Genomic DNA, 5902 nt, shown 5'->3' with positions numbered 1-5902 from the left:
CATGTCTAGAATGGCATCTCCATGTACAAATCGCAAACATCTTGATACACTAAAAATGAATTCATGAATGGTTAGAGAAATGGTATAAAGAAGGAAAAATATTTATGTTAAACAAGAGAGGCTTACAGTATGTTCTTTATTTATAATATTTTGAATGCAAGAAATTATTCTTATATCGTATATAATACCCATGTGCTCATACTTGAAGCCAAAATTTTCTTAACGAATCTACTTGAAATACATGTTTAAAGCACCAGCCACATCTTTACTCTTGGTCCTCTTTAAGGTATCAAGAGCTCCAAATACAAAGGAAATGTTGTCATTGTGTCAACAGAAACACAAAGGAAAGACTCTCAGCACAAAAACAGAGACTTTCAACACAAAATCCATTTAGCGTTAGATCAATACAATGAATACCTCTTCCATATGCAACACTCTAGACATGTGACTTGTAAAGCTCTCTTATCTTAACCATATATTGATATTTCCATAAGGTCAGTTGGTTCTGGCTAAAGCAATGTGAGCCAATAATACCCCTACGCTCATTCCTGAAGGAGGACAATCTACTTAACAGATATGCATGATATACATGTTAAAAGAACTAGCCACATCTTTACTCTTTGTCCTCTTTATGGTATCAAGAGCTCCAAAGACTTGCCAAAAACTAAGAGTCTCATCTCTTGCAGCCAATGCAACAATGTACCCATCTAGACTCTAAAAATACAAAACAAAGGAAAGGTTGTTAGCAAAAGGCTAAGATTGTTAACACAAACCCATTTCGCGATAGATCAATAGAATGAATACCTCTACCTATTTGAATTGCAAGGAATGTAACAATTTATTCCTAAAACAAAATCACTATGGTATAGAGTATATTTTCTACTCTTACCTGAGAAGATTACCCTTTCCACACTTGACTTGTACATTGTTGGGTCCCTATAATACTAGTGATTACCCCATTACTATTGTAGTTATACCCCTTATTTATATTGTTGTGCCCTATTACCCCCATGTTGTTATTTCTGTGCCCCATGGAATCCCTCTATTGTTATTTTTGTGGATTTATATTATTATTGTTAGGTCGGCTCGATTATAGTGTGACTCCTTAGACTCCTATATATAGAAAGGAGGTTTTGTCATTTGAATCATTGAAGAAAATTTCATTTATGTAATGTAATGGAGGTTGCCCCCTTGAAGAGTCTAAATTCTAAGGCGTTGATCTATCTTTTCTATCTTTTCTTGAGATGGTTTCATAACATTTGGTATCAGAGCTTTGGATTCTATAACATTTTCGCTATAACATTTTTCTGTGACGTTTCAGAAGTCACAAAAAAAACCCATTTGAGAAGAAATCGCGCTGAACCTTGGGTGCGAATTTCAGAGCTTTTCGCACGATATTTGCAGAGATATGATCTGAGGAAGTTGGTCTTTTTGCAGACTCCTGAATTACATTCAAAACAGGTGACCTGGGGAAAATCGTCATAACTTTCTCTCTGGGGATCGGATTGAAATTTTGTAAGAAGGTACAGAAAGAGGACGGATTGTAGTTTCTTGTGTGCTTGTTTCAGATCCAAAGGTTGAAACAGTGACTTGTGGCACGTCATACAAGTTCGCTCTACTGAACTAGTCTATAAGCAAGTCACTGTGGGAGATTTCACATAACTCTTCCTTGGAGAATCCAATTTGGGTCAGACTTGTGGCATTGGAAAGAGGACATAGAGGGCTACTACAGCTCACAAATTCAGAACTAGATGATTGGAAAGTACAGAGATACATCAGAGGCAATATCGAGCTCCTACAAAGTGAAAAAAGGTGTGTAGATTTTCTTAAATTTTTGCTTAAGCTTGGTTTGAAAATTTATTTTGAAGGAATTCAAAGGGCATAGTAGAGCATTATTATCGGTAACTGATGCCCCGAGGAAAGAAAATGCAAACACCTAGTAAGGAACCTGAAAGCTCTAGCATGACTCATGAAGAAGAGGAAGAAATGCAACATGATATATCAAAATTACAAGACCAAGTGCAACAACTGTCCCTTGCACAAAAAGGAACAGAATCTAAGATGGATGGTTTCAAGAAAGATGTAGAAGCTAAGATGGATGGTTTAAAGAAAGGTGTAGAAGCTAAGATGGACTGTTTAAAGAAAGGCGTAGAAGCAAAGATGATTGATGTGGAAGTTAAGATGGATGATTTGAAGATAGATTTGAAGACAGACATGGACGAATTGAAGATAAATATGAATAGGTTGCTACAAGAAATAGTCCCTAAGGGTGAAACGGTACTAAAGGAAACTCATGATGAGAACAAAAGAAATGTTAATCATGATTCCATAGATGCTAATGTTGGATTGAAGACTTACCATATTCCAAAAATCGATATGAGGAAGTTTGATGGCAAGGATCCCGCCACATGGATATTACAGATGGAGCAGTTCTTCGATCTCAATAATGTGCAAAACACACAAAAGGTACGTATGGCAACTGTATATTTGGAACCAAATCAGTTTGTATGGTATCAATGGCTTTGCTCTCGTAAACAATTTATCACTTGGGCAATTTTTACGGAAGAATTGATAGCACATTATGAGGATACAAAAAGCAACACTTTTTTTAGCCAATTGATAAGTCTCAAACAAAAGGGTTCAATAATGGAGCACATTGAGGAGTTCCAAAAATTGAACATAAGGGTAAAAGATATTCCAGAGGAGCATAGGATTGATGTGTTCATAGGGTCTTTAAAGGATAATATCCAACATGATGTTCGCCTTTGGGAACCTGATTCATTAGAGAAGGCATTCAGGTTAGCAAGAAAAATGGAAAGCAAAATTATGGCAACCAGGAAGCATACCACTCACAACTATAAAGACGGAAGTGTTGTTGCCACTAGTCTTCCACAACCTATAAGGTTGACACCACAACAATTGGAAGAAAAAAGAGCAAAAGGGCTTTGTTACAGTTGTGATAGCAAATACACTAAAGGTCATAAGTGTGCTGAGAAGAAATTATTCTACATAGATTGTGAAGAGGAAGAAGAAAAGGAGCAAGAAAGGTCAAAAGAAGAAGATATACTCCAGGAACAAAGCCTAGATGAAGAACAAATAAATCCGACCATATCTTGTAATGCATTGGCGGGAATTACCACTCCTCAAACCATCAAGATAGAAGGACAAATCAAGAAGAAAAAGGTAATAGTGTTGATTGATTCAGGAAGCACCCACAATTTTATTCATTGTAGGGTAGCAAAAGAATTGAATTGCTTCCTATATCCAGCACCAGAGTGTCAAGTGATGATTGCAAATGGAGGAACAATAAATTGCTCTGGAAAGTGCCATAATATCAAGCTATCCATGGGAGAATATGTATTGACTAGCCCAATGCTTTCCATTCCAATGGGAGGTGCTGATGTTGTACTAGGAGTCCAATGGCTACAATCCTTGGGTACAATAGCTTTTAATTTTCAAGAACTTTTCATCAAATTTTCTACGGAAGGAAAGGAAGTTGAATTAAGGGGTATTGCAGGGAAACCAGGAAAGATAATCAGCTCTAATGGTATGACAAAGCTTCTAAAAAGGAGCAAAGAGGTGTAATTGCACAATTATGTTCGCTAGATGTTTCCACATTGGAATCATCTATTTCTCCAGATCTCCAAAAAGTCCTGGACAATCATTCCAAGGTATTTGAGACTCCCAAAGGTCTCCCACCTATGCGTGATCATGATCATGCTATTCATCTGATTCCAGGAAGTGTTCCTCCAAACATCAGGCCGTACAGATATCCCTATGTCCAAAAAAGTGAAATTGAACGTATGGTTGCAGAAATGCTAGAGGCTGGTATAATTCAACCAAGTCAAAGTTCTTTCTCTGCTCCAGTAGTATTGGTGCACAAGAAGGATGGATCATGGCGCATGTGTCCGGATTATAGGGAGCTCAACAAGCTCACTATTAAAGATAAGTTCCCCATTCCTGTCATTGATGAATTACTGGATGAATTGCATGGATCAATTTACTTCACCAAGTTGGATCTTCGTTCAGGATATCATCAAATCAGAATGAAGATTGAAGACATTCCGAAAACGGCATTTAGAACTCATGAGGGTCATTATGAATTTTTGGTCATGCCTTTTGGCCTTACCAATGCACCTTCAACATTTCAAGGTTTGATGAATTCAATTTTCAAACCATTCCTTAGAAAATTTGTGTTAGTATTTTTTGATGATATACTAATCTACAACAAGTCTTGGAAGGATCATGTTGAACATGTTGACAAGGTGCTACAACTATTGGAGGAGAAACAATTATATGCAAAAAGATCCAAATGTTTCTTTGGAGTCCAGGAGGTGGAATATTTGGGTCATATTGTATCTCATGAAGGAGTTAAGGTAGACCCTAGCAAAATTAAAGCCATTAAGGAATGGAAAATCCCCACATCCATAAAGCATCTGCGAGGATTTCTTGGGTTGACAGGGTATTATCGCAAGTTTGTTAAGAATTATGGGAGAATAGCAGCACCTCTAACAACATTATTGAAGAAAGATGCATTTTCATGGACTCCGGAAGCAACAAAGGCCTTTGAACATCTTAAAGAGGCAATGTGCCAAGCACCGGTCTTAGCTACACCGGACTTCACAAAAACCTTTATTGTGGAATGTGATGCTTCAGGAAATGGAATTGGTGTTGTTCTAATGCAAGATGAAAGACCCATTGCTTTTGAAAGTCGTCCAATCAAGGGAAAGTTTTTAAGCAAAGCTATTTATGAGAAGGAAATGTTGGCAATACTCCATGCACTTAAGAAATGGCGACCCTACCTAATGGGAAGACACTTCAAGGTAAAAACGGATCATGATAGCCTTAAATACTTCTTAGAACAAAGATTATCCTCTGAAGAGCAACAAAAGTGGGTCACAAAGATGTTGGGTTATGACTTTGAAATCATCTACAAAAAAGGGAAGCAAAATGTGGTGGCAGATGCACTCTCAAGAAAGGATGAGGATGTGGAAGCATTGTTGTGCGCATTTCTATTATCCAACCAGATTGGATAAACGAAGCAAGGGAGGAATGGAAGAATGACGAAGAAGTGTGGGCACTTATTCGAAAGCTACAACAAGATTCCAGTACTTCTGATACATTTAGCTGGAAAAATGATTCGTTATGGTACAAAGATCGCTTATACCTCTGTAAGAATTCCCAGCTAAAACAAAAGATTCTTATGGAATTGCACACTTCTCCCTTAGGAGGGCACTCAGGATTTTTAAAAACTTACCACAGGGTTAAGAAGGAATTTTTTTGGGATGGCCTTAAATCAGATATTCAAAAGTTTGTGGCGGAATGTTTGGTTTGCCAACAAAATAAAGTTGAAACAATTAAGACACCGGGTCTATTACAACCTTTATCCATTCCAAGCCAACGTTGGGAGGAGGTTTCAATGGATTTTATCACAGGTTTACCCAAGTCTGAGGGAAAGAGTGTCATCATGGTGGTAGTTGACAGACTTACCAAGTATGCACACTTTTGTGCATTATCACATCCATTTAAAGCCAGTACAGTTTCTACTGCATTTATGGAAACAATTCAAAAGCTACATGGAAACCCAAAGATTATTGTAAGTGACAGAGATCCCATTTTCACTGGAAATTTTTGGACAGAATTATTTTCTTGTCTTGGTACTCAGTTAGCTCATAGCTCATCTTATCATCCTCAATCTGATGGGAAAACTGAGATAGTAAACAAATGTTTGGAAGGATATCTTCGTTGCTTTGTATCTGATAAACAGACACAATGGGTCAAATGGTTGCCTCTGGCTGAATGGTGGTATAACACTTCCTTCCATACAGCAACAAAAATGACCCCATTTATGGCACTTTATGGGTATCAACCACCATCCATCACATCATATTTAAGAGAAAAT

This window comes from Pinus tabuliformis, chromosome J, assembly GCF_031772625.1.
Source record: "Pinus tabuliformis cultivar Carrire ecotype Pingquan chromosome J, CPIR1, whole genome shotgun sequence".
NCBI classification, from domain to species: Eukaryota; Viridiplantae; Streptophyta; class Pinopsida; order Pinales; family Pinaceae; genus Pinus; species Pinus tabuliformis.
The sequence above is the reverse complement of the archived record's forward strand: the minus strand, read 5'-3'. Positions refer to the sequence as shown.